Genomic DNA, 23,517 nt, shown 5'->3' on the forward strand with positions numbered 1-23,517 from the left:
ATTGCCTAGGACCCCATGAGCCGCTGCGCAGGCCATAATCCTGTCTCCAGAACAGTCTAGTTCATAAGCAACTAAGAGACTCATTAGTAGATTATAATCCGGGTTAGGAGACACCGTATTGCAGAGATACCAATCCAGAGCCCATTCAAATCTGCAATCCAGGCAGTGGAAAACTGGCTGTTCGGATGTGGAGTACGAAAACCGGAAAGATAAACCATACACCACACTCAGTTGCCAGAGGTAGTGATCCATAATATTCAAGCATCCGGTTACGAAGTTGGAGCAGCCGTGGCAGACCATCGTGGGGCACAGATTGTGCAACCATTTTGGAGTAAGCAAATTAACAGCAGCACACCAGCACCCAAGGCGAGAATTAATGGGAAACCACCAAAAAGGCTGGAAAAAATAGAATGAAAAAATGCCGCTATTACCCCGAATATAGTTTGGAATGAGGTTACAAGGCCAGAACTTACTACTTTAAAAAAGTGTGCAAAGCCCGTGGTCGAGGAGGCATTAAAGATAGTGTGAATCAATGCCCCAAAATGCAGGGGGAGATCTGTGTTTAGTAAGGCATGTACCTCAGTACAAGTATTAGCCACGCGAAGGATGAATGTTTCACACTCAGATGTAAGGGCGACTTCTTTTTGAGACAAAAGAGCCCTTATTCGACTCATCTTGTTGAACTCTGCTTTCAAGGTCGGAATGGAAGGCCAGATGGATACATCGAGTTTCCCATGCAGAGGAGGAAACAGGACATTCTTACAACAGACAACACATTGGGAAACAGTAACTATGTATGGAATCCCTGCCAGCATAGCACAGCAATCTTCATTACTTAAAAGTAAATAACTACCGTTTGCAAATAACGTGAAAGTAGGTGTAATGGCCGGGGCGGTGTACCTTTTAAAATACAGGCCAAATTCGGCGCTTCAGTATTACAGGAACCGTGCAATTGTAAATTCCTACAGACCAATAAGAGATCAGGGGTGGAAGTGCAATTCTCACCTTTCAAAGAAACTTCTTTTCCCTCCCTCAGACACCTATAGGTGAAAGGAAGAGACCAAACCTCATGGAGGTATGTGCTACCCAATGGTTCATATCTGCCTATGGCATAGTGTTTCATGCATGCTTCAAATTTAAACAGCGGGAAAGGGAGCGTTATTAACCCGTGAATAAGCCAAACAGCAGACTTTGTCTCGGCCACTGAAAATGGTAAGGGTTCTAACTTTTCAATATGCAAAAGTGAAAACGTGGCATCTTTCATTGACATAAATTGTTGTTTAACAGCCAGATTAAATGGTAAAAACAGTGAAGAAGTGTTCATATAGTCCCAAGACACCTTCCCAGCCTTCAACGTTTGTAAAGTCCATGCAAACTGCATAATAGAACGCAATTGATTTTGACCATGGTACAAAACTGAGACTTCATCTTGCACAATATCAACAACAGAAGAAACAATATTATTTAATGTGTAAATTCGGGAAGAAAGTGTGTTAATTCTATTTTCTACAACTGCAAGCACCTTTTCTATATTAGCTTGATCAATAGCACATAACGTAGAAGCAGCTTCAATCTGGGACAGCTTCCAAACTTTGTTGTAAACTGCATAGATCCATGTTTTGGACCTGCCAGTTGCAGGACCTTTTACAAAGTCATTCAAGTCAACGGCATCAGTCAATTTAGACAGATGGAGTTTAACTGACGCGAAGGTGGAGTGTTTGAGCTACGGCTGACATAGCTTGCCAACAGAATAGGTAGTGACAGAATGGTCAGTCTCAAAACGGGGGTCCACCCTAACTTGTGTATAACCAGATGCTAAACCCAGAAAGCGATGCTGGCATGAATCTGCACTTTTTTGCCACAACAGCTAGCCTTTGGGATCCAAACTGGAAAACTTAAAGTACAAATTGTGTAACAGAGTTTGTAAATCACTAAGGGACCTACTGGTATGATTATTCCGATTGGAGTATTCTCCTAAGTCTGGAATAGAGGGAGCATTTAATTTTTTAGAACTATCCAATCCAAAGCAAGTGGTTTGTGAAATAGTCGAATTCAGAAACAACATTGTTCGGGATGAGACATGCACGATGCAAAGCCGCAGTGCCTTGCACTTGCCAATGCTTAGAACCCCAAACTGATTTAAGATCAATGGTATCTTTCCACAGCTCATAGCCTCCTATTGCCAATTGGTCATTAAAAGACTTTGAATATAATAATTTTGTGTGGGTAAGTCTAACCTTGGAAGTGGACTTTTCAGTTATCTTAAAATAAAATGCCTCAGGGTTGGATTGATTAAAATCAGTAAAGTACGAAAACTTTTTCAAAAGAGTTTTGGAGCTGCCTTCAATAGGAGCGGGGCAATGTTCCCACTGTGTGTAATTAACCACATTTCTAAATGAGTTTGCTTTGTGCAGGAAGTTTTTGCCATAGTGTTGGTAACAGAATAAATCAACATAATTAGCAGAATCTAAATACAAATCTTCAGCATCAAAGGCAGTATAATATTTCAAATCAGAAAATAGAGCCTCTATGGCTTGGACGTCCCAATCATCAGAGCGAATATTTTGTTTAACCACATCCCCCATTGATACACGCAGCACATTAGAGACATTAATAACCTCTGTCGGTCCGTGTATCTGGAATCTGACAGCGTCCCATACAATCCTATCTAAGACAGGCCAAGCAGTGATAGCCACGAATGTTAGGTCCCTTTTCATTCTGTGTGATGAGGAGTGGGGTGCCAGAGTTCCATCAATTAGTCTAATTGTAGTTCTTTCCTTAACATAGTGGCCATTTACAAGATGGAAAAAATACACCACAAATCCAATGGACATGAACAAAAAAATTGAAAAAGCACCAGCCAAACGTAAGTCTTTGGTGGGATTACAAAATGTTTTTTAAACCAAACAGCAAAAATCTAAACTTTTGAAGGAGAGTTTGATGTGGTAGAGTTAGTGTCAAATGAAAAACGTGATTGACTAGCCACACAGGTCTCTAAATCAGGCATGGATAAATCTGTGGGATATGTGTATTTAGTATCATCAAAAGGATCAGTAGCTGGAGCATTCAACAAAGGATTTGTAACTGTAGTCATCTCGATGGCAACATCAGGTCCGGCAGCAGGTGTCGGAGCCAAAACAGAGTTTCGCAGCATAGCTGGACAAGAGACCGCAGGTACTAAGAAGAATCGGCCACTCTGTGTAGTCTGACATTGTCAATGGCGATGTGCCTGTTTTCCTTTCGGCCAGGAAGTGGAGGTAAAAGGACTGTTCTTGTACCCTGCACACCAAGCACAGGAACTGGAGCACTATTCGAGGGACCAAACTCCTTCTTGTTTGCGACCTTTTCTCGGACCAGTTCACCAACTCAGGGTAGCCAGCCAGCTACCGGAATCTGCATTACAGCATCAGATGTGGAGGGTAAATGTTCCTTTGCAAGACTGTCTCGGGTCTTTTGTAGATTCTGGAAAACAGTACAATGTTCATCTACGTTAAAGGGGGCGGCAGATGCCACTAGGTCTAGACCTACAAGGTCCGGAACAAACATTTTGATACCAAAGAGCATTTCATATGGGGTCTGTCTACCCAGAGACCTTCTAGGGAGAATATTTAGTGCACGCTGAACGCTATTGAGGTGGGCTAGCCAGTTTCGGCCTGTACCTAATACCCTAGCTGTCAAAGATTGCTTTAAGTCACGGTTCATCCGCTCCACAACACTATTGCCCTCAGGCCGATATGGAGAAGAAAATTTGACTTGGACCCGCAATGAACGCATGTCATCCTTATCTCCCTTAGAGTCAAACGCCGGACCCTGGTCCGAATGGAAGGTACCACATGCAAAAATTCCCACAAAGACACGCAAATCCCTTACGACAGTTCTGAAATCAGCACTCCTTTGGGGCCACACCCACACAAAGCGCTTGCAAGAATCAACTGCAACTAAGATGTACTTATACGCAGTATCATAGGAGAAAGGATCGCAGTTATCTAAATAAACACATAAAAGTGGTTTATTAGATATGTACAACTGCGTCTGGGGCAGGCGTGCAGCAGTAGAAGGTTTAATCTGCTGACAAATGTCACAATGAAGGACATATTCACACATCTGTTTGTACAATCCCCGCCACCAGTAACGCTGTTGTAGTAGAGATACAGTAGCTGACACGCCGGCATGCGCTGAGGCCATGCCCTTGTGAGCCGCTGTAATCAAAGTCTGCCTGTGGTCCGCGTTGGGAATCAACCTATCACCAACGTTGTTAATTTTCACATAAGGAACTTTATCAGGACCTAAATGATAAGAGTATTTAGAAGGGAAACCTTTCGGGTAATTACCTCCCTTCTCTGTTGCGGCAATATTTATTTAAGAGTTTGTATAGCGCCAGAATCGACTCCAGGGAGTATCTCTGCGCTTTTGTGGAAGCGTTATAACTGTGCAGCGGAGAATATGGAATATTTTTATTAGAAGCAAAACAAAATAGTTTTAAGCGATTTCCTAAAGGCCAGATGATTAGGACATTCTCTTTAAAAGAGGGGAAGTTCATTCCACTATTTTGGTCCGAGGTATGATAGAGATTTTCCTCCTATTTTCACTCTCTTAATTCTAGGGATTGTCAGAAGATGGTGAGATCTCATCAATCTTACTTTTGGAACATGTAACTGCTAATACTGAGTATGTTGCAACTGCTGTCTTCGCCACCTCATCAGCATGACTATTGCCAACAGCGTGAACTCCCAACACGCTGGTGACCAAGAGTATGAATCATAAACTTGAGTGGGAGACGTTCTTTAAGTTCAGCCACTCGAACCCAGATCATTTTATGTTTTATTGTGCGACCTTTGGAGTCACGAAAGTAATTTTGAGTTCAAAAGTGTAAGTTGTCATTGTATGATTGGACACAGTAGTAAGAGTCACTTTCGACAAGAGTAGTCACACTAGGATCTGCATACTCCAATGCAAGCATCAGAGCATGAATCTCTGCCAATTGGGCGGTACAGTCCCCTAATGTCTGTGTATGCACGACATCGGACTTGAATTCACCATCCACCATTGTACCAACCACAATAGCGCAGGCCGAAGAATAGGCATGTCTTGAACCTATAGCCGGTTGCGCTGAACCGTTAGTGTAAATGATACAATGGAAATCCTCCAGTGGCCGCATGGTCAGAGGAGCAGGATGAACAAATTCATACTGCAAGAACTCTTGAGTCTGCAGAGAGGAATCAAAAATGAACGTGACATCCGGAGATGTCAAGGATGTGGCCCATTGTATCCACCGTGGGTGCAAAGCCTTTGAATTTGGTACACTGGCTTTCATCACTGCCTCCAAGGCAGGATACAGAGTAACAACCAAAATGCGTTTTCCCTGCGACAGTGCACGTTCCTTGAGAATCGCCATTTGCACTGCTGTCAAAACTTTTTCCACGGTAGAAAACCGCATCTCAGACAAAGTGTACAAGTGTGACTTGTAAGTGATAGGGACAGTGTCACCCTCATTAAAAGTCAGGTATGTGAAACCCACCACCCTGGGTACGATTCTTATCACCCGGTTGGTGTGGTTGTCAGTAAGAACCTAGATTCTAACAGATCAGCCTGCAAAGATTGCAAGACGGCTGAATGTGCAGGCAGACAGCAAGATCTTGAGAAAGTATGTTTTACCGAGGCGTAAAAAGGCTTGATACGCTGGGCATAAACGGGAATGTAAGTACGCCCGAAATTCAAAAAGCCCAGTAAAGACTAGCTTTTTCAGTGTTGTAGGAGCGCGCAACGGTGCGCATTTCTCCGGAATGGAGGAGCCAAACCTCGACCTTCATTGTTGAGCTCGTAGCCCAGGAACAACACTGTGTGCTCAGCAATGTGTGATTTTGTAAAGTTGAATTTATAGCCAAAATCCGAAAAAATTGCAAATTATGCGGTCAACCCGTCACAGATGCGACCATAATTCGTCGTCTGTGAGATAAATGTTATCCACGTACGAGCATGCTTCTGGGTCTAGCCCCTCCAAAAGAGAGACTATGCGAGCGGCAAAGATGCCTGGACTGTTTTTGTAGCCCATAGCCAAACGTTGGAATTGGCGCGGTTTGCCACCGCTGGTAAAAGCTGTCCATTGACTACTAATAGAGGACAGATTGTGGGCAAAGAAGCCATTGGATATGTCAGTGTGCATTTAAATCATTTGCGCACAAGACTATCCACTAGAGCAGAACTGTGAGTATTCTGCACCGCGCACATACGACAATGGGAGTTTAAGTGGCGGTAATCCAATACCAAACAGTGCGAGCCATCAGGCTTGGTCACGATAAAAAGAGGGTTATTCATTGGAGACACACATGTTTCAATTACACCTTGATATTCCAATTGCTCAAGGATTTCTGCCAAGAGAGCCTTTGCTTCACGTCCCATGAGGTATTGGGGTTGAGGCTGTGGCCTAGACCGCAAAGGTATCTCATGTCTGGGGGAAAATTTGTCCCACCCACAGTGGGTACGGTACAAAGCCGGTGCAAGCACCTTAGCCCAATCTTCTGCAAAACGCATGGCCTGATCTTTCGGCAGTGTGTGCGTGAAACTAGAGAGGATTACCTCCTCCCCTTGCGGAGCTGCTAAAACAAAAGGTGGAGGCCAGTCGACCTCCACCAACAAAATGTCATATGTAGTAGTTAGATTCTCCCAAAATACCCCTTTTATAGTACGCTATAGGTCACCTTAAATTAAAAGGACAATTTCAAAAAGTCTTTCAGGGGGAGCCACTCTAGTGTCAGAAGTCTCAACTACAACGAATGTGTCAGTCGCTGTCACCTTCAGTAGTGGACGCAGCGCCTCTCGCACAATGGTAATCTCCGACACGCTGTCCAACAGCGCGAGCGCCCATGTATCATAGGTAGGCGGAGATAGACACATGGGGCACACAACACACTCCTTAGTATGAATGATAAGGCAAGAACTACATCTCCCAAAATCCTCAGAGGAGATTGGCCATGCACATGACTAAGGATACTTAAGCCCCGCCCTGGAAGTGCTTGGGGCTTGTCACATGATCATCTGATTTGGAGTGAAACTACGCTACACAGCAGCGTTTTTGGCAAGCTGATATTGGGTTCCTTTGTGGCATTCCGACTGTGGAAGGCTTTCTTCACCGTTGGTTTTTAAATAGCGCGATTCACTTCTCTGCTTCCAGACATTCAGCAGAGTCGCGCTGGTGGATTGCATCGCGCTCATTGATTTTCCTGGCTGAATACCTGGATCGGTGTTTGTTTCGAACTAGCGTTAAGCCTCTCTGTTGCTGGGAAAAAGTCTCACTGTTACCGGTAAGGGGCTGAGCTCCGCTCGGTCATAATTGTTGTAGATGGAGGATTGACTACAAGAACTTCCGTGTAGTCACTGGAGCAGCCTTTTTGCTTTATTAATGAAAGTCCGCGTTGGAAGCGCTTCCGTTTTGTTTGCTCAAGCTTCAGATTATTCAAATAGGAGCAGGGCAGCATTGGCAGAGTTAGTATTCATTTTTTGTTTGGATAAGAGGACGAGACAGACTGCGCTGAGGAAGCACTTTATTTTTTGGTGTTTTTTACAAAGCTTATTCACACTCAGTGAGTGTGGGACTTGCTGGAATAATACTGGAGTGATAAACCTTTCATACAGGGAGCTCAGAAGCCATTGCATTGGCACCAGCTTTAGGAGGATTATCTACAGTAAGATAAGTACCTCATATTCTGTATGATACAAGACTGTTAATTACTATTTTTCTTTATTTTTTCCATTTTTTGTGTGGTTTTAAGTTGGGAGCTGTACAGTTGCATTACATGTAAGTACACAAACAAATAAGAACATATTTGGGTGTGGTCATGTAGAACAGATATCTTATCTGTGCATTGTGTTTCATTTACAAGGCATTCGGGGTGGATTGTAGAAGAGTGGGGTATACCAATTCAGACAACATCCCTTATTTGAGCCTTGCAGCTGCAACTTTATTGTTTCTTTTATCCCTTTTTTCCCTTTCCCCGGTAGTAGTGTTATGCCTGTATCCTCATGGGTATCGCCACATAGGGGAAGGGATTAACTAGCTTCTCATCGTTCCCGCTGTACCCGGCTATAAGGTTAGTGATAACCTACCTCTGCAAGACACCATGTCAGATTCCGAAGCTGCGTTCTCACTATCCGTGGCTTATCTTGCTGTTAAAGCAGCAACTTTCTTCTTCTGAAACTGGAGCCTCTGTCTTGGAGAGTCGTTCTGCTTGCCTTTATCGTCTGTCTTGCGGGGTGGGTCCTGCTTCGCACCCCTCCCCTTGCCGCCGTCTCCTCCACCGGTGGGTGAGACCGATGAATCCTGCAAAGAGCAAGGAGAACGCTGAACCTGAAAACGATCAGGTGACTTAATCGTAGCATGGTCACGCAATTCATAAGAGCGCTCAGTAGACAAAGGTATTGGTGAAGCGGGACGGGACCCCTGATTTTGTTGCTTTTTCCCCTGTTTTTCATTTTTATTCCAAGTCAGTTTGGAATAGAGGGGCGAACATCTTTGTCAGACTTCGCCCCCTGAGTTTGCTTTTGCTTGGCAAAAGGCTTAACACCCAAACTATTACGGCCAATGGTCTTATATGCCGCCGTAATAATTTTCGGTAACTGGCGGGGTTTCTCTGCATCGGGGACATCGCGTAAAGCATTAGACACCTGGAAGCTTACAGCATCCCTCTTAACATTAGAAAGGACGAGATCGGAAACTACGTCAAACACTCCGAGTCTCATTTCCAATTCAACAGCCACCTCCGACCCGTGCTCATCTTGAACACGTTTAATGATGGAGGGTAGATCAGCCATTGATGGTGTGCCGAAGCATCTTGTATAGACTGCCACAAAAATCATACCCCAAGTGGTACATTCAGTTACTTCCGGCACTAAGTGTTTCTGCAAAACTAATGGTTAGAATCATGTGTTTCTCCACAGGAGTTGTATTAGGAAATACTGCCTCCAGTTGGTCAAATTTCTCGGCAAGTCAAAAAGGCATTTCATCCTTATCTTGGGGATGCTTGCCCATAACTGCATTAACCATAACGGGACTAAGCTTTAATCCGTTCGGCCCAACTGAATGCGCCGCGACACCAGGGGCCCCACCCTGCATGTTGCAGGAAATATAATGAACCAATGTCCTAATAACCGCTACTGCAGAGGTATAAAGGGGCCTCAATTCAGCAATGGGAAATCGAGCCAAAACAGGCCAAGAAGCGCCTGGAATGGACAATGGACCTAATCTAACTGTCATTAAAGAGTGGGGGAGGGCGACATCAAACCAAATTCGGTGCTGCCAAGCAGAAATTGGAATCTCCTGTGTCCTATAAGGAGTATACTCCATAGGCACAGCAGTGGGAGTGTATGTATGAAACACATTGGTATCCGCATTAACTGCCGGAAATGTAACCCATGAGTAGAAAATCTCAAACGGGTAAGCTGCGTCAGCACTCACTACAAAAACAACTGCCATGACATCCAAGTGGACGTTGAAACCCTGCAAATGATTGCGAACAGCCAATCGACTGTGTTGCGGGATATCAACGGCAGCCATAACGACACAGAAAGAATAAAAACAATACAAAGTAGTGTAGCACAACTGGGCAGTAAACCAATAGAAACCGTTTTTAAATATCAAGCTTGAAAAGACCTATGTAACTATAGGTAGGTTTATCCGTCACCACTGTCCACCGGAAACAATAGTGAGGGGGTCGTGGACTGATATAAGCACTACTCGAGAGTCTCAAAATAAGACCACAACGTTAGGTGCGCCATGTCGCAGGAATTCTGCTCCTACACAGAACTGTGCACAGAGACCCAGGACCTCAGTGAATTGTGGTGTACCAAAAAACTCATCTTAGTGCCTAGAAACCCTAACCATCTAGCATCAGTGTCACATTAGCTCTTCGTCCTATAGCAAAGGAACCAATGATTAGACAACCCAGACTTAGGTTATACTCAGGAATGGTGGGATATAAGAACACTCTTCCGTTATACTCATACCAATCCACAACAGGAGTGAATAGAGACACGGACAAAGTTAAAATATTTATTTTAACGACGTGCTCTAAGATGCAGTATTTTTGCTAACATAAGCAGGCATACAATCAGGAATAATATGGTCAGCTTTGTTACAATTCCATAAAATACAAAGGGAGAAATCATATTACAATGATGGTGAAAATAGGTCTTATAGCGCCGAATATTACACCCTGCCTAGATAGGAACTATGGACCAGATGCAGGTAAAGTACATTTACCGATTCTAAAGTACCGAATTTTACCGATTCTGTATTTAAGAATCTGTAAATGCTATGTAGCAAAAAAATCGGTAAAAATTACCGACTCAGTAAGATTCGGTATTTACCGAATCAGTATTTACCGATTCGGTAATTGCCATTCATTCCTATGGGCCTGGAGGCCCATAGGAATGAATGGCAATTACCGAATCGGTAAATACCGATTCGGTAAAATGCGGGACACATTCAAGGGTGCCAGGGTGTCACTTTGACACCCTGTTGCACCCCTAAATCGTGCTGTTGTGCAGATGTGGCACACATAGCCTGCCACATGTCACAGTTTAAATGCACTGATTTGCATTTTCAAAGGTATTCCTTATTTACCACCAACTTATAGTTGGGGTAAATAATGAATCCTAAAATGGGAAGAGCACTCATTTGAGTGCTCCCTACATTGCAAATTCGGTAATTTACCGATTCGGTATTTTAAAGAATCGGTAATTGACTGATTCCTTAAAATACGAATCGGTAAATTACCGAATTTGCAATTGAGGCCACCTACATCCCAAATGCCCAATACCGGTCGGTAACGGCCAAAATTCGGTAATTTCGGCCGTTACCGACCGGTATTGGGCCACCTACATCTGGCCTATGTTTCATAAAATATAGAATGTCTCTTAGGCTTGTTTGGGGGACCTCATACCTCTAGAATCAGATGAAGTTTATCACATCAGGATCTGCAAAAAGCTCTCTGTCTCTCTGGAAAAACGGGTATTCTTCCAAGTGCCTGAAATCATGCTTACAGTGCATTATTAAAGGCGCCAGAATCACGTTGGCTTGCAGCTGCATGTATGTTATGGCTAAAACGTGAGCCGATCATCTCGAACAACAGCTACCTTGTTATGATAACCTTGGAGGCTTTAGCCCTGTGTGTGCAGACTCGAGTCATGATGTAAGTCTAGGGATGCCGAAAACAAGCACTTCTCATGTGAAGCATTTCACAGAGCCTAACTTACAACAACAGTTATATGCAGTGTCATGTGCAAAAGCAGCAAAAAGGGAAAATGGCGTTTAAACTTCTAATAAGCCTTTGCTAACATAGCAGTGTGAGTAACAAGGCCCAGCCCTCACTATAGTTGCGTAGTGCAAATGAATCTTTGGATCCATTTTCTAGATTTGCAGAGAGACTTTAATTCACTTTCTACCAAATGTGTCTCTGTAATGTAAGAATCTGCTCTGGTGTATCTCTTAAGCACTGAAATATTTTTTCCATCCTATATTTTGTCCTTAATCAATTCAGATTCCAGGAAAGCACCTTTAACCCAAAATTCTGATTATCCACTGGGCAGACCATTCCCTTGATCTCTACTCCTATTAAAACCTTCTACTCTGGCGATTTGGACATACATTTTTATTTTGTATTTTCTCCTGCTGCTCCCCACCCAGTGCTCCCCCCCCTTAACCCCTTTGGTGAACCCCCCCCCCCTCCCGGAGATCCCCCTTTACCTCCTCCATGGCCCCTACCTAGGCCTATGGGGCGCCTCTTCTTAGGTCAGGAGCTTAATGTTAAACTTTTACAGTTGTCTCGGGTGTTGCTATTTCTCTTATTTCTCGCCCTCCCCCTGGAATAGACTTTAGAAAAGACTCAGCCCCTTCCACTCATCTAAATATCCTTATGCTATTGTTGTGCATTACTGACGCTGGGAATTTTAATTGAGCCGTAGCACCCATTTTTTTTAACGGTTCCAACAATTTTCCCAGTTCCCACTGCCTCGAAGCTGTAATTGCTGAGACATCTGATCTTATCTGGAATGTTATGTCATCTACAATCAGGGAGTTTAATTTTAGTGCTTTATTAGGTATTTCCTCTTTCAGGCTATATGACAAGAAATGTAGTAGGATTTTCCTAGGCCTCGTTTTGTTAGGGTTGAGCCTAAAAGGATCCCTGTGTACTCTCTGTATGTCTGCCATTAGAGCCTCTTCCGAGCGCTCAACATGTGTTGCTTGTTTTATTAACTTTGCTACATACTCTTTTATTTTACGCTCTTCTACTCCTTCTGGAACTTTGAGCAAATGCATGTTGTTTCTCCTCTGAGAATTTTCTAAAGACTCCTATGTTCGAGGCATGTGGGCTGCTGAATTCATATCTGTGCATAGATCGCCGCCTAGTGTTGGGTCCGGATGATTGCACTTTGTTGTCCTGGAAGAGTCTTCGAAGTATCACGAGATAGGTGACTCCTCCCCTGGACTACAGTACGCATGGGCATCCTCTCCATGCTCAGATTGTTTTTCGCCATTGTGGCAGAGATGGAGATAGGAAAGTAAGAGATGTCCATGCTAAAGATAATGCTGCAGCTGCGACAGGCGCCGGGGAGGAGGGTGGGCGATATGAATGTCAGCAGCCCTACATGCCAAGAACAGATGCATACTGGTAAGTAGCATATTCTGTTTGAGGCATGTGGGCTGCTGAATTCATATCTGTGCATAGACTGAATAGCAGTATCTCCCCTAGCGGTGGCCACCTGTGCCAGCTGCAGCAGTTTGGAAAAGAGTTTTGAGGACAGCCTGGCCTACAGCAGCTTGCTGTTTTGCTTGCATTTCCACACAGTAGTGTTTAGTGAAAGTGTGTATGGTGGACCATGTGGCTGCCTTACAGATGTCTTCGAGAGGGATATTCCCTAGGAAAGCCATGGATGCCCCCATCTTCCGTGTAGAGTGTGATCTAGGGGGGGACTGTTAAAGTGCGTTTAGCTTTTAGATAACATATTTGAATGCATTTCACTATCCATCTGGCTATTCCTGACTTTGAAATGGGATTTCCCATGTGTTGTGGTGCAAAAGCAACAAACAGTTGTTTTGTTTTCCTAAAGGATTTAGTTCTGTCCACATAGTAAAGTAGAGCTCTTTTCACGTCTAGTGTGTGCAGGGCTCTCTCAGCTACTGACTGTGGATTCTGAAAGAATACTGGCAGTTCGATTGCTTGGTTGATATGGAAATTGGATACGACTTTAGGCATGAATTTAGGGTTGGTTCTAAGAACTACCCTGTTAGCATGTACCTGCATGAAGGGTTCTGGAATTGTAAGTGCTTGCAATTCGCTCACTCTCCTGAGTGAGGTGATGGCAACTAAGAATGCCACCTTCCAGGTGAGGAATTGCAGTTCGCATGAGTGTAGAGGTTCAAAAGGAGGTCCCATGAGTCTGGTAAGCACTATATTGAGATTCCAGACTGGGGAAGGAGGGTGTCTGGGAGGGATCACTCTCTTTAATCCCTCCATAAATGCTTTAATTGTTGGTACCCTGAACAGTGAAAGATGTTGCCTGTTCTGAAGGTATGCTGCTATAGCAGCTAGGTGTAGTCGTATAGAAGAGTATGCTAAGTTACATCTTTGTAGATGCAGCAGGTAACATATAATGTTTTGTATGGAAGCGTCTAATGGGTTGATTTAGTTGTTGTTGCAGTAGATAACAAATCTCTTCCATTTGGCTGCATAGCACGCTCGTGTGGTTGGCCGTCTTGCCTCCCTATTGATGTGCATGCAGTCTGGGGGCAAGTTAAGGTACCCAAATTCTAAGACCTCAGGAGCCAGATCGCTAGGTTCACCTGGCAACTTATATCAGTACATCGATCCAGCCTAAATGTGAATTAAGACCATTGGAAGACCCGGTCATTTTGGTAGTAAGAATGGAAAATTGGAAGGTACCCCCCTTGCACTGATAAATGCATACATACACCCAAATCAGCCTTCAAAGCTAAATTTAGCGGAGAAATTATTAGCTCTAATGGTAGAACTGCAAAAACATCCGGGTACGATTCATCTTGCTATAACACAGAATTTCAATATGAACTTACTCCACTGCCCGCAGAAAGATGAACAACAACTGAACAAAGACCAAATGTATAATGTCCAACCACAGGGGAAGCACCATCTAACCCGAGCAGATAACATAGGAGTAAGCTCTGCAATTAAGGTAGCCCGGTTAAGACTACTGAATGGGAGATTTCAAACTGATGCTACACTTGCCGCATCCCACTACTCAGGATAAGCACACACAATAATAGGCTATACAATTACATTCCTCTCCTTTTTTATATATATAATATCAAACGCATTCCAGTAGAGATGTTAAAGTGATCACTTTCTCAGAGAATAGAACTTCAAATTGTAAAAAGTCTAATGGGCACACCAGTCTCAATAGTAGGAACGATCTTTCCCATAGATTACAAATGGCTGAAATGATCTGATAAAAACAATAATGGTATTAGGAATAAAAGCATAAAAACTGATCCAAGACCAGCATGAAGAACTTACCCCACTTGAATATTTGGAAGCCTTTTTGGGGAACTTCATTATAAAAAGCAAATCGGATGAAATAAGGATAACAAGTAACAGGCTTCAGCAAAAAATAGTAATATACTATCACAAGCAGGGGAAACAGCGAAAAGAGAAGCAAACAGAATTTGGAGAACTCTTTGAACTGACCCGCAGATTGAAGATCTGCGAAAACTCTTTCTGGTACAAAGGCAAAGACATAGGAAATTAATTTGGGAGTAAAGGAAACCGAGAGAAGACATTTTTTGTGCCAAGCTGCTTCCCCCCAGTGGAAACACAAACTCGCAAGAAGTTTGCAAGTCCGTCAACCATCTAGAACGGTGCCCAAACAGCCTAATTAATTCTTATATTTCAGAGAACAGCTGGACAAAATTATTAACTAAACATTTCTTTCTTCATGAGAGTACTAAGGAACAAGACAAAAGCGGAAGAAAGAGGACCTTAAACAAGAATGTGGCCGTATTATCACCAAAACATCAGGGCATAACAATATGGAGCCTCAAGAGCAAGTACCCAAAAAAAGGCAAGCACAATCCTCTGCTCGCAGAACAAACTTTTAAAAATAATTATAGAAGGTCACAGAGATCGGGCACCAACAACAAATAGAGTACCATAAATTGAGCCCCAAATTCAAGACAGGGCAATTGGAATGAGTCTACAATTACATACTACAAGACATAGTATTACCTTTAGTTTTTTTACTTGCTCGATCAAGAGTTGAAATGTGTTGGCCTGAGCTAATCCATTCTGACTTAGTGGGTGGGATCGGTGTAACCCATTTAAAACATATTTCCCGTCGTGCCAAGAAAATTAATACAAAAAGTAGTGCCCTCTGGTCCCTGGAAAGAACTTGATTTGCCGTCTCTTTTACGCATACCCCAAAAATCACTATTGATGTGGTTATCCCCACCATTCCGCCCATAATTTCAGAAATAATGCTACTTACATGATCCCAGAAAAGCTTGATTGAAGGACATTGCCAAAACATATGAACCTCGTTTGCGTTGATGTCACCACACTTCGGGCACTTCCTTGCCGCTCCGTCCCCCATTTTAGAAAGTTTCGAAGGTGTCCAGTAAGCCTTGTGGACAGTAAAGAGATGGTTTCTTTTCGGTGGTGCAGCTTTCACACATGACCAAAGCGTAGACATTGATACTTGCCCGAGAGTGTTGAGGGCTTCGTCCGGCATATCCTTCTTCCAGCTTTCTGTAAACGGGATCGCTTTGTTATCTCCAGTTTCTACCAGAAGCCAGTACCAGGCAGCCACCTCCTTTTTGGTTGATCTATGGCAATTTGTTTTATTAGGTCCCCGTTTCCTTCTAGCTCCTGTCTGCTTGATCTTGACCAGCCAAGAATTTGCACGTATTTAAATCTTGAAACAGTGTTATTTTTTAGAACAGAAAAACACGGCCAAGGGATTAGATCTTTTTCCATTATTAGTTCTCCCCATTTAACTATCCCGGCTCTACGTAACGGTAGAGTAAAAATATCCTGCAAACATGCCGGGGTGCCCCGGGAGTCCCAGTTTGGTGCTCTAGTACGATATGTCCAGCAAAGTCCATACTTGAAACCAAACTTTTAGGGCAGCAGTGAGAGTCTTCAGCCTAACTTTTTTGAAGAATTTTGGGTGGCCAAATTTTAACAGGGATGAATCGGCTTGGGGGATGTAAGGCGTAGTTAAAGCTGTAAAAAGAGGAGAGTATGTCTGGGAATTGTTGAGAATTTGGCGAAAATTTTTAAGGTGGCAGGCACAATAATAGAGATAAAGATCTGGTGTGGCTATGCCGCCCTTAGATTTTTTCCGCCTAAGTTTCCTTTGTGAAATTCTAGAGGTCTTCCTTCCCCAAATAAATGAGGAGAAGAGCCCCTGTGCTTTCGTGAACCATACTTTGTGGTATTCTAAGGGAATGGTGTCAAAGAGAAAAGTGAACCTAGGTAGGATCGGCATTTTTAGTAGGTTAGACCTACCTATAAATGATAACGGAAATTTTCCCCATGTCTGCAGTTGCTGTTTTACACTGGATAGGGTTTTTTCTAAATTTAATTGAGCAATTTTATCTAATTCCTTTGTTGTTTGGACCCCGAGGTATCTTATTTGCGATTTTACAAGTGTGCTCTTATAGGGGGAATTCCACAACATCAGCTCTGTTTTCTGCTGATTAATAGAGTACCCGGATACCTTTCCAAAGTTAGTTAACTGTGCCCAAATGTCTTTTAGGGCTTTTTCCACATCTCCTATCAGAATTATTAAATCATCTGCTTAGAGCCCCATCTTTTTTCCCCAGCCCCTGCAAGTGAAATGTGGAATTGCTTGACATGATCTTAGTTTACAGTCCAGGGGGATCACTGACTAAATATCGAGGGACAAAATATAGACTACCCAAAATATAGATTCCAAAATATCGACAGACAAAATATCGAATTCCTATCTACAAACAGGTAAGTACCAAAATATTGAACCCAAAATATCGTTTATATATATATACTTTGTAAAAATATCGAATTTCTTAAAAATAATGTAAAATTAAAAAAATATTAAAAATAAATAGCTAAAATATACTTAAATACTTAAATTACCTTAACATTATTAAATAACTAATTTAACTTATAAAAAAAATATACAATCATATCTGTTAAAACATATATATATATATATTAACATAATATTAATAAAAAATACACAATATTATTACCGTAGGATAGCGTAGGGGTACAAATTACTATTCCCACTCCAGAGAGTGCAACAGTAGGGAAAGCGTTGGATAGGGTAGGGGTAAAAATTACTATTCCCACTCCAAAGAGTGCAACAGTAGGGAAAACGTTGGATAGCGTAGGGGTAAAAATTACTATTCCCACTCCAGAGAGTGCAACAGTAGGGAAAGCGTTGGATATCGTAGGGGTAAAAATTACTATTCCAACTCCAGAGGGGGCAACAGTAGGGAAAGCATTGGATAGCGTAGGGGTAAAAATTACTATTCCCACTCCAGAGAGTGCAACAGTAGGGAAAGCGTTGGATAGCGTAGGGGTAAAAATGACTATTCCCACTCCAAAGAGTGCAACAGTAGGGAAAGCGTTGGATAGCGTAGGGGTAAAAATTACTATTCCTACTCAAGAGAGTGCAACAGTAGGGAAAGCGTTGGATAGCGTAGGGGTAAAAATTACTATTCCCACTCCAGAGAGTGCAACAGTAGGGAAAGCGTTGGATAGCGTATGGGTAAGAATTACTATTCCAACTCCAGAGGGGGCAACAGTAGGGAAAGCGTTGGATAACGTAGGGGTAAAAATTACTATTCCCACTCCACAGAGTGCAACAGTAGGGAAAGCGTTGGATAGCGTAGGGGTAAAAATCACTATTCCCACGCCAGAGAGTGCAACAGTAGGGAAAGGGTTGGATAGCGTAGGGGTAAAAATGGCTTTTCCCACTCCAGAGAGTGCAACAGTAGGGAAAGCGTTGTATAGCGTAGGGGTAAAAATTACTATTCCCACTCCAGTGAGTGCAACAGTAGACAAATCATTGGATAGCGTAGGGCTAAAAATTACTATTCCCACTCCAGAGGGGGCAACAGTGGGGAAAGCGTTGGATAGCGTAGGGGTAAAAATTACTATTCCCACTCCAGAGAGTGCAACAGTAGGGAAAGCGTTGGATAGCGTAGGGGTAAAAATTACTATTCCCACTCCAGAGAGTGCAACAGTAGGGAAAGCATTGGATAGCACAGGGGTAACTTTTACTATTCCCACTATAGTGAAAATAAATTAATATAATTCACATAATTATCAAATAATCAATTAATAAAAACTAATTATCAATTAAGAATCAATTAATTATCAATTAAAAATTAATTAACAATTGATTCAAAATAAATACCAATAAATAATCAACTTATTTAATTAATTACAATTAAATTACTTCCCACCCTATTCCCCTATAAACCCACAACCCGCTACAGAAAATAAATTAATTTAATTCACATAATTATCAATTAATCAATCAATAAAAATTATCAATTAAGAATTAATTAATTACCAATTAAAAATTAATTAACAATTTATTCTAAATAAATACCAATTAATTAATTAACATATTTAATTAATCATAATTAAATTACTTCCCACCCTATTCCCCTATAAACCCACAACCCGCTACAGAAAATAAATTAATTTAATTCACATAATTATCAATTAATCAATTATTAAAAATTAATGATTAATTAAGAATTAATTAATTACCAATTAAAAATTAATTACCAATTTATTCTAAATAAATACCAATTAATTAATTAACATATTTAATTAATTATAATTAAATTACTTCCCACCCTATTCCCCTATAAACCCACAACCCGCTACAGAATTAAATTACGCAAAAATTAAATAACATAAAATTAATTACTTAAAATAAATTACAAAACTATATACACTTTTCACACATATACTAACATACAAAACACTTTAAAAAATTCGATATTATTAAAAATTCGATATTTTTAATAAACTATATTATGTACTTCGATATTTTGACTGTCTATATTTTTAAAATCGATATTACATTACTTACCTTCAAAACGATATTTTTGATGTCTATATTCTGTCCATTCGATATTTTGTCCATTCTATATTTAGGAGTCGATATTTAGGTTAGTCTATATTTTGGAATCGATATTTTGACCATTTACCGCCAGGGGCTCTATGTAGAGATTAAAAAGGAGAGGCGAGAGGGGTCAACCCTGTCTGGTTCTCCGGAAGATTCTAAATTGCTTTGTTAAACACCCATTAACTAGTATCCTTGCCGAGAGTACCTTATAGAGAGCTATAACTGCCTCCACAAAGCGGTCTCCCAAATTGAAGCGGTTAAGTACTTCTATTAAGAAGAGCCAACTGACCCTATAAAAGGCCTTGGCAGCGTCGAATGTTAACACTGCCAATGGCATCTAGTAGGCGGTTGCCAGATCTATTGCCCCTATTCGATCTTGTGTTGATTCTTTTAGTTGCCTTCCTTTTACAAAACCCTTTTGATCGGGAGGAATCATTAGGCCTGCCACTTTATCCAATCTTTTTGTAATAATTTGGGTGTAAATTTTATGATCACTGTTTAACAATGAAATAGGCCGATAGGATTTCATTACAAGACCGGAGGCTACCATTATGCATACAACTTTTAATGCAGTCCAAGCATAGCCGCATATGTCACAAAGCAAAAGTTCCAACTTAGAATACATATGAATCAACAATAGCATGAATCACTAGGCAATCAGCCTCTTTTAAATGCGGCTCCAAGCAAGATAAGTCACCTCCTTACTTAGCTCTTTATAATATTGTAATTTCATGTTTAAGACTTGTATTTTATTATTAATCTATATTTGTTACTATATACTGATTAACCCCTTAATCCCTACAGGAGTAATATTAATATATATATACAATGTACCTGTTTTATATACCATCTTATAAGGTAGAGTAACACTTTTTTACTCCTTATACCCAGACCCCCAACCTCCAATTTACGGAGGTTGGCTTCCGCTTTCCTTTCCTGTAGTTGTCTTTATTTTAAAGTTATAATTCTTTCCTCTCGCGCGCGAATTATTCAAAAAACACAGTGACCCGCTTTTATTTTCAGAACAATCTCCCAGACGTTCATAATTGTGCCCAATACCTTAGACTTTGTCAAAACCTTGTGAGGTACGACGCTTTGTGAATTTATCTAATTATTTATCCGTGTTACCCTCGTCTCCCTCCCATAATCAGTCTATTAGGATTGATATTTACAAACTAATTTGAAGGTAATATTAAAAAATTTAAAAAAAAGGGAGAGGATATATATATATATATTGAAAAGATTACTATAAACATATACAAAAAAAAAGGCTGTACATATATAGAAAGTTTATAGAGAAAGGTTAAGAATTCTATATAAGCTTCAGACATTCTTATATATTTATTTTTTCAATTCAAAATATGTCTGAGTCAGATTCTGATTCAATTCACAGTATTACTGTTGAATCTGATTTTAATAATGATGCCATCAAAAAACTTATCCACAAGGAGATGAGATCATGTATGTTTTCTACTCTCTCCCAAGTTATGTCATCTAAGAGATCCTTGATCCATGATAATGATGACCTATCTGACTTGGACATAGCTGAGATTAATGATCTCACCGAAAAAAGGGGTAAGAGGCATAAAAAAAGTAATAATATTGATTATACCCCAGAGAGCACGGGAGGTCCTAGCACCTCAAATTTTACAGGAGGTCCTCGCACCTCATTTGCCTCAGGTGTCCCTCGCGGCACAAATCTGAAAGGTGTCCTAAGCGGCACAAATCTGAAAGGCGTCCTTAGCGGCACAAATTTGATGGGTGTCCCTCGCGGCAAAATTCACCAAAGTGCTCTAGATAATGATCCAAGTGATATTGATGGCTCAGAATTTCCTGACGAATATATTCTTGACCTAGATGAGGACGATCAAGATATTGATTCCTTTCTCTTGAATGACGATAATGGTCCTTCATCTTCTAAAGATAGTATCTTGGACCGTTTAGGGGAAGAAATGTTCTCCCCTTTTAACATTAAACATCCTAGAAGCTCAGAGTGGACTCCACATGAGCACGTTTCTAAATTCATATCTAAATGGATTAGGAACCCTTTAGAAAGGGAAACTTGCAATCTTTTGAGGGCAGAATGCACCAGACCTTCAATTGAAGGTAAAGTCTGTCAAACTCCTAACCTTGATCCGGAACTAATTACTTATCTTTTTAAATTAGGAAGAGACCCACGCAAAGGCTTGGAAAGGTCGCTTAAGCTCTGCCAAGATAAAGTTCTCGACATCCTAGGTCCACTTACTAAAATAATCGACGCAGCTGAGGAGAGTTACCTTAATGGTTCCCCTCTTGACACACACTCCATTCGAGGATGGAGCCAAAGAGCACTTGTCCTCTTAGGAAATGCCAACGCAGGACTTAATTGTGAAAGAAGAAGAGTAGTCCTCAATAAAATGAGTCCAAAATTAATCGATATGGCTGAAAAAGAAACCTCCATTAATCCAAAAGGTTTACTTTATGGAGAAGTTTTAATATGTATCAACCTTTACCGCTTTAGATAGAGCGCATCAAAACATGAAAAAAGTTTTTAACTACAACAGCAACCTTTTTGGAAGGGCTGGAAGAAGGGGGCAATCTTCCGGCCGCTTTAATCGACGCCCCTTCCCAAGAAACAGAGGCAATTTTGGTAGAGGGTACCAACCACCCAACTAACCACAGTTTTATCCACCCAGAGGTAGAGGTTTCCGCTCCAGAGAATTCCGAGCACGAGGAGCACCTGCTGACTCCACCCCTCAAGTGAGTACTCCTTCCCCTTCCCTTTCTTTAAATCCAAAAGTAGGTGGCAGACTAAGATTCTTTTACCACAATTGGAAAATTATCACACAAGATCCCTGGGTTCTGAACACCGTTCAAGGTTTTTGTATAGATTTCACCAAGACTCCAATACAGTACTCTCTTCCAAGACCGACACCCCTTACACTAGATCAAGAAAAAATCATAAAAGAAGAAATTTCCTCAATGCTAAAAAAAGGAGCAATTCTAGAGGTACCCATGGAATTTATGACATTCATAAGTACTCTCTTCTTTGTGGAAAAGAAAGACAAGGGTTGGAGATCGGTTATAAATCTCATGGAACTCAACATATTCCTTGTCTACCGTCATTTCAAGATGGAGGGCATCCATCTTCTCAGAGACCTCTTACTAGAAGGAGACTGGCTAGTCAAATTAGATCTGAAGGACGCCTACTTTACAATTCCCATGACAAAGGAACACCAACCCTTTCTTCAGTTCATTTGGAAAAACCATCTCTTTCCATTTCAGGCTCTTCCCTTCGGCCTCTCTTCTGCCCCATGGTGTTTCACCAAGGTAATGAGAGCAGTTGCCTCATGTCTAAGAGAAAAAGGGATTTGTCTCATCATTTACTTAGACGATATCCTGATTCTTTCTCAAGATTATGCTCAAATCATCAAAGATCTGAAGACAGTTATAGACCTCTTAGAAAGTCTGGGTTTTATCATAAACTGGGAAAATCCATTCTAGTCCCCTCAAAGAAGATGGAGCTCCTGGGCTTTACAGTAGACACAACAGAATGTCTTCTCCTTCTCCCTACCAAGAAGATTGCAAAAAAAAGAAAGGAGATAAGACATGTATTGTAACAAGAAAATCTCTCCCTAAGAGAACTAGCAAGACTTCTAGGCCTTCTATCTTCCTCCATTCAGGCCATTTTTCCGGGACCACTGAATTATCGAGCCCTTCAGAGAATAAAAGCAAGAGCTCTCAGGTCAGGTCTTTGGTACGGAAAAAGAATTTCCTTAAACCCAGATGCAATCTTAGAACTAACATGGTGGTTAGACAATCTAGATGCATGGAATGGGAGAGCGATCTTTGGTTCAGCACCAGATTTTATTCTATAATCGGATGCCAGCCTTCATGGCTGGGGTGCTTGTCTACAGAACCAGAACACTGGAGGAATTTGGTCCCAACAGAGTCCCTGCACCACATCAATTATCTAGAATTATCTGCAGGACTTTATGCTCTAATGAGCTTCAAACGCTTTCTTCAAGGAAGATCAGTCATATTGAAAATGGACAATATGTCTGCCGTTGCTTACATAAACCGTCTAGGAGGGACCAAGTCAGAAGACCTCTCCATTCTAGCAAAGAAGCTTTGGTTTTTCTGCCTAGAACACAAAATCTCTCTGAGAGCAGAATACCTTCCAGGGAAATCCAATCTTTGCGCAGATTGGAATTCAAGATTCATCTTGGATTACAGCGACTGGAAGCTCAACACTTCTGTTTTCAACTCCCTCAATCATTTCTGGGGCCCATCCCAAATAGATTTATTTGCGAGCAGATTGACTACCCAATTGATATCTTATTTCAGCTGGATGCCCGATCCTGGTGCTCTAGCAGTGAA

General features: G+C 41.4%; 1 protein-coding gene and 1 long non-coding RNA gene across 2 annotated transcripts in view; one reads left to right on the top strand and one right to left on the bottom strand.

The window, feature by feature from the left end:
• The window catches only part of DGKD (diacylglycerol kinase delta), a 977,235-nt gene that overhangs the window by 952,076 nt on the left and 1,642 nt on the right, over positions 1-23,517 (top strand). The window lies entirely within an intron of this gene.
• The window catches only part of LOC144791361 (uncharacterized), a 113,363-nt gene that overhangs the window by 60,641 nt on the left and 29,205 nt on the right, over positions 1-23,517 (bottom strand). The window contains exon 2 of the long non-coding RNA XR_013602368.1: positions 8,104-8,317. This is a non-coding gene — a long non-coding RNA (uncharacterized LOC144791361). The remainder of the gene's footprint in view (positions 1-8,103; positions 8,318-23,517) is intronic.

This window comes from Lissotriton helveticus, chromosome 11, assembly GCF_964261635.1.
Source record: "Lissotriton helveticus chromosome 11, aLisHel1.1, whole genome shotgun sequence".
In the NCBI taxonomy this organism is placed as follows: Eukaryota; Metazoa; Chordata; class Amphibia; order Caudata; family Salamandridae; genus Lissotriton; species Lissotriton helveticus.